The sequence below is a fragment of the Stegastes partitus genome, unplaced genomic scaffold (assembly GCF_000690725.1).
Source record: "Stegastes partitus isolate 25-593 unplaced genomic scaffold, Stegastes_partitus-1.0.2 Scaffold1557, whole genome shotgun sequence".
Taxonomy (NCBI): domain Eukaryota; kingdom Metazoa; phylum Chordata; class Actinopteri; family Pomacentridae; genus Stegastes; species Stegastes partitus.
This window is the reverse complement of record NW_007579288.1, coordinates 136,144-149,113: the sequence shown is the minus strand read 5'-3', so window position 1 is coordinate 149,113 and position 12,970 is coordinate 136,144. Positions and strand designations below refer to the sequence as shown.

Here is a 12,970-nt window from a genome sequence, read left to right as displayed (position 1 = left end):
CTACATCTGATGGTGGAACATCTTTCTACAGCTGATGGTGGAACATCTTTCTACATCTGTAGGTCAATATCTGTAGTATGTACAGCCACTTGTTGTTCGTATTTGCACCTAAATTCACCCAAAATATGACTTGCTGTCCAAAAACCTGTAATTTTAAAGGTTCATTCCACCCAAAAGACGACTTTCAGTCACAGTACTCATAGCTTTAATGGTTTATTCCACCCAACATGCTACTTTTTGTTAAACCATTCATGATTTAAAGGTTTATTCCACCCAAAATACTGCTCTCTGTTCAATTCCCAATGGTTTTAAAGGTTTATTCCACTCAAATAGCATTTACCAACGAATGAATTAAGCTTTCAAAGGTTTATTCAACCAAAAAATAGTACTTTCTGTTCAAATACTTGAAGTTTTAAAGGCGTATTCCACTCAAAATCCAACTCTCTGTCCAATGTCTTGTGGTTTTCAAGGTGCATTCCACCCAAAATACTGCCTCCTGTCAAAGTACTTGTGTTTTTTAAAGTTTTTTCCACCTAATTATGACTTTCTAATGCACTTCTTCAGTACATTCACACACAATCGTAATGCATGGAAATTTTTTTGAGAACAAAGTTTTAAAAAAATGTTGAAAAATAAACCAGTTTACATGTCAGCACTTTCTTTTATATTGACAAAGTTTAATATTTTCATTACAGCTCGATGAGATGAAGCCAGTTAGAGCAAGCGTGTGAAAAAATGTAAACATGAGACTTTTAAAGCACCAGATAGTCCTGTAACACATAAAACAGACTTTATGTGATGAAGGATTCGAGTGTTTCTGGTGACATTTCAACAACCTTCACTCTGATCTTTTTCCACCAATAGAGGGCAGACAATCAGCCTTTTCTCTCCTTTTCTTTCTGGGAATCACACTCTGGCAGGAACTTTGAACGTTTTCTGCTCGTCTCTTGAGCGCCGTTGATTTATAGATCTTTGCATCTATTCATACGGCGCGCAGACTCGGACATTTCTACCTTCCCTCGTCTGACATTAATCACCTTTTCCTGACCTCCTCCTGTTCTCTCACATCACAGCATCTGGGCAAATTAATTAAGCTTTTCTAAATCTGTGATCGCATTATTCACTAAAGAGGCGGCTCATTTTCATCCAACTTCTTCCAACCTGCACTTCGGGCTTCAGCTGATAGAAGCAGCGTATTGACTTTATGAGCTTGAAGACGGTTATTTGCAGGCAGTGTAACTACTGTATTTGTTCATGCATGTCATTTAGTCTCTGGGTTTCCCTCCCAAACCTCAGCTCTCTCCTCCCTCCTCCCTGCATGTGTCATTTTACTGCTCTTTACTCAGCCTGCAGCAGCAGTCCGTCCTCATCACTCCTCGTCTTTGTATCTCCTTCCTCGCTCCACTTTTCTTTTTTTTCTTTCTTTTTATTTTTTGGTTTTTTTGCCAGGACGGGAAAACGTTGGAAAATTCTCATTCTGTCAGGCTGGATTCACTCGTTTTCACCAATGGATGGAGTTTATTCCCCGGCGCGCACGGTGACTTCTTAAAAAGTGAGTGGGCATTTACTGAAATCACCTCCAGGCACGCAGGGACCAAACTGGAATTAATTAACAAATGAGCCGTAAAGCAAAATTAACCGATGGATGAAGACGAAAAAGATCCCGACATGACTGAGAACTGAACAGTTTATTCCATGGTCGAGCCGAAGAGCTCACAGTAGTAAGTTTTGGGGCAGTTCTGACTTCAGAAAAAGACTAATTTCACTGGAAAAAGTATGTGAGTAGATGATATATCACATTTACGCCGTACACACAAGGTGAAGTTGATGTTTTAAACTAACATTGGATGAGTTTATGACAGTAAAGTAACTGGAACTTCCCTGATTATGAAAAACATGATTTTTGTCATTATTTGTAAAAACAAAGAGATATTTAGACAATTGACTCTTAAAAAAAACATTTATTTTTGTCACATTGCAGCTACAAACATCCATGTCGCGTTTTGTTTCAGTGAAAAGTATAAATTCAGAGTCCAGCGACACTTGAGGCTTTCGCACATCCTTCTCTCATCTGTCCTTAGACAACTCTAGTTTGAAATAAATCTAATTTTCTGATGAATTTTACAGTTTTTGCAGTGGGAATCTTAAACATAATGTTGTTCAGGAAGCTTTCTAATGTTTTTAAAGCCATCGGATGCAAATATAACCGATATTTGTGGGAAAAATAAGGAAGATTTGTGGGAAAAATAGAAAATGAGGCTTATGTTGTTAATAAATAACCTGATCTTAGTTAGGAATTAAGAGCTGCTCCAGCTGACGGTGCGTGTAAAAGGAAGAAAAACCTGATTTCAACTTAGTTTCTTCTTCTTCTTCAAATGAATCACATTTTCAAAGGGCTAAAGATGCTCGAAGACGCGTGACGATTTGCACACACCTCCGAAGTGGCGAAAAATGTGATATTTTACGGGACTTGTGTTTTGCAAAATGGCTCCACAGCGCCCCCTGCAGCGTTTGGAAAAACGAGCCCCCGCAGCACGTTTCACCGACAGCTATGAAATTTGGTAAACACCTGCGACACCTCAGGGCGCACAAAAAAGCCTCTTGGAGCCACATCCTGAACCCAACAGGAAGTCCGCCATTTTGAATCAATTGTGGGACTTTTGGTTATTTTTGGTCATTTTCAAGGATCACGACTTCCTTCGCCTTCGAACAGGAAGTAGAAAGTAGGAATGCCCAAAAAATCACCAAAACTGGCTCACACATCCCAATCAGCGAAACGAAACAAACCGTATGCGACTCAGGTCTGCATGTGGCAAAACGGCTCCATAGCGCCCCCTAGCAACTTTCAACCAATCAGCTCCGGATGTACGTTTCACTGAGATGCGTGAAATTCGGCCGACGTTCAGCATCACAAGCCTTGAAAAAAAGGTCTCTAGGTGCCGTGACCTAAACCCGACAGGAAGTCCGCCATTTTGAATTAACTGCTAAAAAAAATGTGTGTTTTTCTTGTCATTTATATTTTGACTTTCTTGGTCAATGTTCCTCAAACTTGGTCGGATCATAACAAAAAGTGTGCAAAGCATCCAAAGCTAATGGTGGAAGTTGCAGCGACCCACAAACACAGAGTCTAGTCCGGCCAGAACATCGTCACGTGCATCACACACCGACGTGCATGCACCCGTCCAACGCTTTAACCTGATCATTTTCAAGTTTTTGCAGTGACAATCCTAACTTCTATCGTGTTCAGTCTTCTACTGATTTTAAACACACAAATAAAGGCTGATAGTGACAAAAATAATGAAGTTTTGTGGGAAAAATAGAAAATGAGGCTGCTACAAAAAGCCCTTGTTTTTAATAAATAACCTGATTTTATTTTATTTTTTTAATGCATCTGACTGTGCTTGTGCATGTAAAAGGAAGAAAAGCCTGATTTTAGCTGAAGCGTCCATTAGCTTCGTCTGAGGCCTGTTGTGTTCTTTAACTCCTCTGAAAATCTCCAGAAATTAATATCTCCAGCTAATTATTTTAATACCCTTTAGTTGGACTTTTCAGCGCCACACAGCTGCAGCTAATAAGATTAATAACAAGTGGAGCTCCGTTTGATTTAACAGCAGGAGGCTGCTGAGCTGGATCACACGGAGCCATTATGAACCTGGTTTTATTAGCTGCAGCTGTGTTTGTCCAGAAGCTGTTGAATGTCCACAACTGCTGCTGTCCTGGGTGACAGTTCACACCTGAGACGACAATGCAATAAGTAATCGCTTGTATAAGTGAGCCGAAATTCTCAGAACATCATGAGGATTCAGGTCGTATATAAACTCTTGTGTATTTGTCGATTGTTATCAATAAATATGGAGCTAATTATTGATTTAGGTGGGTTTTGAATGGAGTACGTAAGGAAGCGTGCCGCTAGATCAACGTGTGCATAAGCTGCTTCAGCGTGAATTAATGATGATTGGAGTGAAATGCAGTGACATATTAATGATTCCATGAACAAAACATGGACTAATAGTGTAAATTGATAGCTTATTAGTAGTATTAGCTAGTTTTTAAAGAAGACAGCATACTGTTAGCTAAACTTTAAACGTGTTTACATGCTAGAATTCTGTCAGTCTGAGCCTTTAAAAAAGACCTAAAATTTGACTCCTGAGACGACGATAATCACTTTTACACGTAAGCCGAATATTTCAGAACATTATTTAAATTAAGAAAGTGTTAAAATATTGTGAATTTGTCCATAGCAACCAATAAAAACACGAGAGGATTATTGATTTTGGCGAAATTGGAATGGAGTACGTTGCGAAGTAGGAGTTTTGCTGGGACAAGTTGTGAATTAGCTGCCTTAACATCAGTTAGTGATTAATATAAATAAATCCAATGTCATATTAAGAATTTTAGTAACAAAATATGACTTAATAATGTTAGGTAATTACGTGAGTAGTTTATAAAGAAGATTGCAAACTCGCTAAAGTGTGAACATGTTTATATGCTATAATTTCAAAAAGATTTAAACGTTGACGATAATTACTTCTGTATGAAAGCCGAATTTTTCAGAACATCACGGAGATTCAGAAAGTACTTAAAATATTATGAATTTGTCCATTTCTATCAACAAAAAACGAGGAAAATTACTAATTTCGGCGGTATTTGAATGGAGTACGTGGCGAAGGAAGAGTGTTGCAGGATCAACCTTGGAATTGGCTGCTTCAGCATCAGTTAATGATGATGACAAATAAATACAGTGACTTATTGAGGATTCCAGGAACAAAATATGTCCTAATAATTATATGTGATAGCACATGTGACACAATAAGATAAATTTTAATGATGTTTATCTGCTGGAATTCCTGCATAAAAAGGACAAGTATAAAACTAAAGGCTCGAGTGTGCAGGGATTTCCAGCTTTATTTTAATCACACTGTAGCGGAAAAAAGGCAAAGATTTGGCCTTTTAAAGCCGGATGCAAACACTTTGTTATGGAGTGAGAGCAGAGTTTTCACATTTCCCTCCTCAAAAACAGACTCGTGGCTGCATCCAGAACATGTGTGGCTGCTGTAAAAACATCTCATCTGTCGGTGAAGACGGCTTCCTCGTCCGCTGAGCAACTGATCAACGTTTCATTTATAGAAATGCATATTTATTGAACACAGAGGAGCTTTTGTTTTGCACATGACGGTATAATAAATATTATAAAGTGATCGTAGTCGTGGTTTTATGGTGTTTGACCAAAACTGACAAATGTTGGTTATTCTTTGAAAAACAACAGCTTTATAGAGCGTGTGCTTACTGTTCCTGCTCGATCTGAGAGTGTTGATTCCCGAAATAGACGTGAGCTCAGTGGGACAGATGTTGTCCTGCAAGAATCTCACGTCATGATATTAAAAAGAAAGTTTGTCCGTATTAAATGTGCTTGTTTTGAGTTGCAGCGCAGCCGGTTGACAGTTTATTAACTCACAACTGCAGACACAGTTTCATTTGATCCGATGTTTCACCTCCTGTTTGTGTTCAAGCAGCCAGATCCTGATCAGTTCTCCTGGAGCTGAACTCAGCTGCTCATAGCTGGTCCTGGGATGCCTTGGAACTTAGTCAAGGACCCTCTGAAGGACACAGTGCCTTGAAATTTACCCGTTAATTCAATATAAGTCCTGATAAGTCTGGGATGTGCTGCACATTTATAAAACCATGAATTATATTTTTCTAAGATGACTCATTTTACCAAAATATGACCAATATTTGGGGGGATGGTGGCTCTACTCACATTCTAAAACAGTTTTACTCGTCTGATCTCTGTAAACACTGCCTGCAGTTCAGCTGAGAAGTCCCAGAGTTTTACTTGTGACTGTTGGTCCTGGATGAGTCTCTCCTGGCGTCACTGTTGCACCAAGAAGTGCAGAATTTCTTCTTTTTGACAGAATCTGTTTGTAATCTGATTTTTCTGGCAATTAAAATAAAATTGAATGTAGATTTGTTTGCTGACAGAACACACGTTTAAAGTCTTTTCTGAAAGTTGAAAACCAGCTATTATTTGTGTTTTTAGCTTTATAGATTTTTCTTCTTCTAAATTCTGTTTTTCGTTTGTCTCCACACCTCTCTGTGAACACTGCCTGTTGTTCAGCTGAAAAGTCCCAGAATTTTTGTTACCCGACTGTTGGTCGCAGATGAATCACAAATGGCTTCCTGGTTTCGCTGAGAAGTGCAGAATTTTTCTTTTTTTACAGAATTTAATCAGCATTAAAACCTTATTTTTGGTGAATTTTTTTTTAAACATAAGGGATTTTTAAACTTTGGACCGTGTGAGGCCCGAAAAGCTGACGAGTTTTCAGTCTTTACAGTTTTTGACTGATAAATGCTGTAATTTTGCCTTCTTCTGTCCAGAAAACATGGCGTTCAAACCCACCAGCAGGTTTGGGGGTTCAGAGGGTTAATCGGTCTCCTAAAGACCCTTAAAATGAGACTGTACCTGAGCGACTGAGCCGGGGCTTCTCTGTTTCTGTGGGACTTGTCGGTGGTACATTTGGCCTCCATGTGGCTGTAAAGCCCGGGCTGGGACTGTGTGGTCTGTTCACCCACCGAATGTGTCGCTTGAAGTGGTTTTATGTGCGACAGTGTAGAAAAACAGAGCGTAACGAGGTCCTTTTTTAGTCTCTGTATTGATATGAAAGCTTTTTTTTTTTAAATACAGAGACGGACTGAGAAATAAAAAGCCGGGGACGACATCAGAAACTAATGAATTCACTCAGTTTATTTAAAGACGGTCTGATTAGAGAGACAAAGGAAAGGATGAGATGTCTCCTTTATGTACACAAGAGCCCTGATTAGGTGGATAAAGGCATCGCAGACGTGAAGCCAAGTCAAAATGAGGACTCGTCCTGTAAAGCTGTTGACGGGATGCCAGACTTTAATCTCTGAACGAGAGACTTTTCCAGGAGGTTCGTGTAATGAAGCGACTGGAAACCTGGAGGTTCAGAGCAGCAACATGCGTCTCCTCAAACGCTGTTTGTTTACGTCGCCTCAGGAACTGTTGCCCTCTTTTTTTTTTTTTGTTGTCCACAGTTATTGGGGACAAAAGGTCATCGAAGAGGTCGTGGACGCTGTCAGGAGAATACGACAGGAGCTGCAGCTTTTAGAGACGACGTAGAGCTTTGTCACGCCCCAATCAAACAACCAAACCGCTTAGAAGCATGTAAATGTTTGGATGTCAGGAGAAAGATTTCCTGTCAGTCTGAGGATATCTGAACAGTTCATGTTAGAAGGAGACGTGATATTTGCTGCTACAGGAAGCTCCGGTTGTTTTTCTTCTTCTGGTGATTTACTTTGGTCGACACTTGGACACTCATTAAAATATGGAGAAGAAAACAGTCTCCTCTTGGTTGGCTCCGTCGTAAAACATACGTGTGATTATTTCTTATTATTAAATGTCTTGTGTGCAGTGTGACACGGTTACAAAACCATAAATCACAAGAAAGAAGTGAGCGATAGATTCTTTGATTTTATTACAGAAGTTAAGAACAATAAATGGACTTAACAGGTTATATTATTCCAGAGATGGTGGCTTCACATATGTTTTAGTTGGTTTCTGTACTGCCTGCAGCTCTGCAGAAAAGTTAGTTTTTTGTTTTTTTAATGAATTTTTAGCGATAACCTGCCTTTGAAACCCAGTTTTGGGGTTGAACCTGCATTCTTTCCAACAGCCAGCAGGGGGCGACGACTAAAATGAAGTCATATTCTATAGACGTCTATGAGAAAATACACCGACTTCTTATTTGATTTGTTACCTCAGCGAACGTTTTCCTCGTGCGTTCATGATCTCAGTCGCTGGTTTGGAGCCTCCGTGGACACGCCACGGTGTTGGTTCAGTAAACGGTGGTCACGTTTAGCGGCGAACGGTCGATGAAGCAGGCGTGTTCAGAGCGACGTCAAAGCGTCGGAACAGGTGACTTCATCCATCTTTTATTTACGGTCTGTGTTTGGGAACACCTGTCCCACACAGTTCACTCAAACCCCCGTTAAACCCGCCCTGTAGTCCTCGTTAGTGACTGATTTCACGTCCGATGTGCTCCACCACGTCGCCTGCACGAGCACATTTCTGCTCTTTGAAACACCACAACCATCTACTTTTTATTTCCTTCCACATTTTATGTCTCCTCATTAATGACTTGAATATTGCTCTGGTTAGAGGAGAAAATATGAAGGAGGGACGGGGCCTGATTATCATCCATTACCCCAAATATTCCAAAAATGTGTTTATTAAAAGCAGACCAGACGCAAATTGAGAAAACGAGAGGGGAAGAGAGGAAGAGGGAAAACTGCATGTTCAGAAAGTTAACATGCGACCTCGTCAGCGCGCTCTTTGATTATTTTATTTTTTTTGCCGTTTGGTTGATTTGATGCAGTTTGTCGGCGGTTTGAACTGTGTGTGCTCCGAGGAACAGATTGACTTTCACTGGGTTCGTGTGTGTTGATTTGAGAAAATTACTGCGAGGGGGCAATAAAGCATTTAGACGTCTTCCTCTCTTCAGTGAAATTAGGTCCTATTTTTCAGGAAATTTCCACCGTTTTTGTTTTTTTTTGTTTTTGGTGGCCGGGGCGATGCTCAGCAGCCATTAGGCGGTTTCTACGATAACGGATTGATGGGTAGATTAGCGAAGGCAGCGTGGGACGGACAGCTGCACCCAGAGGGACGGCGATGGGAGGCGATCGGCAGCACAGCGCCGAGCTCCGAGTGAATAAACGGCTTTTATAGAAACGGCAGGAAGCAAGTGGGTCGGCGAGTCGGTCACAAACAAGTAGTCTGCTTGTGCTAAGCTAGGCTAAACACATCGCTGTCCTCCTGTGAGGCTGGATGAAGGAGATGTTTAGAAAGAATATAAAACCTGTGAACTAACATGGGGATGAAGGTGGATTAACTGCTATATTTTGGATCCACGATAACATCTGGTGAAGAGATGGAAGCTGTTACTCGACTGTATTTACATTTATCTGATTATTGATCGACCCTCTGAACCCCAAAACCTGCTGGTGAGATTGAAAAGGTTTTTTTTTTCTTTTTTACAGGCAGAAACTTAAAAAAACCAACTAAACCCGTTTGCGTTTGAACCAGTCATGTGCGAAATTCTAGATTAAAATCGTGATGTTTTGGTAAAATCCATTTATTCTACACATGTTGGGTCTGTTTAACGCAACAGAAACAGAAGTCTGTGCTCTCCTGTCGAGACTACTTCTTGAAATAATCTCACATCGAACAGCTGATTATCTCGTTAGGTTGGCACCCGTTGGTCCTGATGAAAAACGGTCGATGTTAAGGCTGATGAGTTTGGCGGTATGCTAGTACAGGTGGACCCAGACGGCAGGTAGAAACCCTCTGTCAGCTTTGTCCTTCACTTCCCTGCTGTGGTTTGCTCAGGATTTGGATGATGCAGTAAAACAACCTAGTTTTGTTTAATGAACCATTTGGACGGTTCGATGTCAACATGCCTTCCTGCCTGCTTTTAGAGGGACACCATCACCACATCCTGGGCTTGACGCCGCCCGACATTGGCTTGAAGAAATGCAAACAACCCGGAGCTCGTTTCCCGCTTTGAGCTTTGGTACCGAGCTGTAGTCGGACCACACTCCCATCCACAGACTGAAGCGTCTGGAGCGGACCTGTGAGCTCCAGGTCCTGCTCTGGAGAATCGGGTTTCTCTTCTATCATGTGGTTTGTGTAAGAAGGTGGAGTGATGCTCTGGGCCGTGATCTGCTGGGAAACTTGTGGACGTCGCTCCCTGAACGTGTCTGCCGGCCTTGTCCACCCCTTCACGGTCCCTGAACGCCTCGTTCAGCAGACCAGCGCCGGCCGTCGCAGTCAGACACAGTAAAGAGTCGCCGAGTGCAGCAGGGCCTCGGCGCTGTGTGATTCTTTTTTTCCCTTCTTGTTTGTGTTGGACAGGCTCTTTTAACGGCAGCTATTAATTTTGCATGTGAGTTTTATTATAATCATGTGTCGCTCTCGGGCTCGGATTCGTGCGTCGCTGCCGGCTTTACGGCCATACCGCTGGAAACCGCACAGTGTGAAGAAAAACACGAGGCCGAGAGCTTCCCAGGGATCCTGTGCAGCGGCCGGCGCAGGTTTTCTCAGGGTCTCTGAAGCTTCACTCGCTTTGAAATGTGTCAAACAAATGTTGTTTTTGGGGGTTCTCTGACGGGGCAGAGCAATGCACGTACACAGGATGTTTTATAGGCTTCAGTAGAAAGAAAAAGCAGCCAAATGTTTGTTCCTTAACATGCAGCTGATTCTTTAGATAAGCCTCAGCAGACTACAGTATGTGGAAGCTGTGTGTGGCTGATGAGGTAAATCGGTCCTAAACCTTCTTGTGCTGCTCTTAGAGGTGTCGTCGCTCTGAGCTCCACACAGTGTGGCTTTTTGTTTCTTCACTGTGACTCATTTTTCTCTGCAACATAAAGTCCTGCAGCTCCGTGGCAGCAGAACAACATGAAGAAGGACTCAGAACGGGTCTCTGAATGACACAAATCACTACAAAATGCAATGTCTGTGATGGTTTATTGTGGATCATTTTAAAGAAAAGCTGAAATCGACAACACTGGAAAAAAAAAATAAAAAATTACCGTTTGAATTTTTAATTTGTTTCTGAACTTGTCCCGTCTGCTCGGTGTAAACGCATCGACGGCTTTAAAACTGTCATTTGTAGATTTTTCTACGCAATCTGATTAATGCAAAGAGTCCATTTTTGCAATTTTTGAAAAATACGACTTGTAGAAAAAATAAATTTGTAGAAATATCACAATTTTAGGCTTCGATTTTGTCAAGTTTCACAGATGAGTAGTAAAAAAACATCCAAGTCTTTCTGTTTTTACGGTTTCTCGGTTTGATGATCGGTGCGATTTTGGATATAATTAGGTTTTTTAGGATGACTTTTATGGCTTTAGAACCCACCAGAGGCTTGAAGGAGCGTCAGTTAGCGACGCCACTCTGTCGGCTTTCCATGAAATCTGAAGCTAAACTTAAAGGCTGTTTACCGTAATGTCTGGACTATAAGCTGCTGCTTTTTTCACACATGTTGAACACTGCAGCTTAAACAACGATGCGGCTAATTTATGGATTTTTACGAATTTGCCTCGAGAGCGACGACGACAGAGAGACTGAGGAAGTGATGAAGTGATTCTGAGGCTGAAGAAGACGACTTTAGTGGTTTTAGTGCAGGAGGAAGATGAAGATAGCCATCAGTGACTTTTCCTGGTAGCTGCTGGAGTTTTATTTCCTTAACCAGCCGTGTTACAGGAACTGTTTGGGAAAAAGACATTTACATATTTGTGTATGTTACCGATACGTATTTAATTAAAGGTTAAAAAGTCTTTCTGTGTAAATGTCTCATGTTCCAACGTGGACACCTGCAGCTTGCGCCTGGTTTCCTGTTTAAAGTCAGTGAATGCAGCTTCCATTCAGGTGCCTCAATAGTCCAGAATTTACGGTAATCTGTACACGCAGAGCAACGCTAAGAAATAACCAGAAGACTTCCTGGTCTCCTGCTGCATCACGTAGCGTTACGAAACCCAAGCCTCGGGTCTGATGACGTCACGCCGCCTATCGGGATGCTCTCCGTCCTTTTCTGTCGCGTCGCTGGTCGTTATGTCACACCGCCGCGTCCTTCCCCGTCACGTCTTGTCGCTTCGCCTCATGTCAGAAACGATGGAGTTCGTGTGCTGCTTCATCGCCTGTCGAGTGAAGCTGTTTGCTTCCATCGTCGTGTCGGTGAAGGAGGTGGTTCTATGTCTGCACTCGTGAACACCTTAATGAAGACACGGTCCACTTTCATATGTGTTTAGATGCACGTGAAAAATATCGTTCTGTTGTTAAAGTAGTGACCCCGGTGGCACATAGTGACGACTAAAGCAGGACAATGAGCAGCTGAGTTTCCTTACTTAGATCATAGAAAACCTCAAATAATTAAGAGTAAAGGCGATAGAATCACTGCTTCGTTTTCCTGCTTTAGTTTATCGCAGAGCGCCTGAAACACCTCCTCGTCTTTCGCTCTGACCTGTTGTGTCGTCCTGTGTGTGCAAACAGAGGATAATAAACGGGTCTGTATTTAGTCTGTGGTGTTGTCCTGTGTAAATAACAGAAACGTGTTGGCTGTGGAGGGAACGAACAAAGACTGTGCACTGTCAACAGCAGCAAACCCAGGAAGACGATACGCTTGATGTCGGGTCTGGAGGCCGGCCGTGGGAGGGCCCCGGAGCGCCGTTTCAATTTAGGATTGTTGGTTTTTGTTGTCATCGTGGTGAAAACATGTTCACGCCCTGGTAAAGATCACAGTCACGGCTGTTTATGAAATATTTCTGTATTAAAATGTGGCGTAACTTTGCCTCTTGAAGCCCAAAACTCTGGTTCGAAAGCCTTGTTGTCTTTAAAAAAAATGTATCTGAGGCAGAAGCTGTAAAACCAGAAAGAATCACGCTGTTCTGTCGGGAAATACAGCAAAATAAAAATCTTGACATTTCACTAAATTCCAAAAATAAACCGTCTGCAGTCGGGAGATTGTGTTAAAACTAAACTAAAACAATAAATTCTGTGCTGCTGAGCTCCACCGCTAATGCAGTTCTATGAAAAACTAAATATGTTTCAAGTTTTTGACACGATGGTGGAGCGATGAGTGGGGCTTGTCGGTTGAACTGCAGCAGTGCAGTCGTCTACAAACATAGAAATAATATCAACACCTGCCAGCATTTGGAAAAATGTTGTAGTTTGATCCCAGATTTTTATGGAAATGACACGATGCCATTTATTCAAGCCAGAAACTGTCAAATCAGAAAGAATTATGCAACATGTCTGACTTAAAAATAACCACAAATACAGTTTATATGAACGAGAGCTTGTTAAAAAAAAAACAACCGAGCCGCCGTGACTGACTCTGTGACCAACAGTAAAAAAAATAAAATCAGAGTTATTAGTGTCCACAGAGAGATAACAAGA

General features: G+C 41.6%; 1 protein-coding gene across 1 annotated transcript in view; it reads left to right on the top strand.

The window, feature by feature from the left end:
- The first annotated feature begins 1,496 nt into the window (after positions 1 to 1,496).
- The window catches only part of LOC103371280 (DNA-binding protein SATB2), a 45,671-nt gene continuing 34,197 nt past the window's right edge, over positions 1,497 to 12,970 (top strand). Inside the window, exon 1 of the mRNA XM_008300544.1 lies at positions 1,497 to 1,552. The gene's annotated coding sequence lies outside the window, so the exon portion shown is untranslated. The remainder of the gene's footprint in view (positions 1,553 to 12,970) is intronic.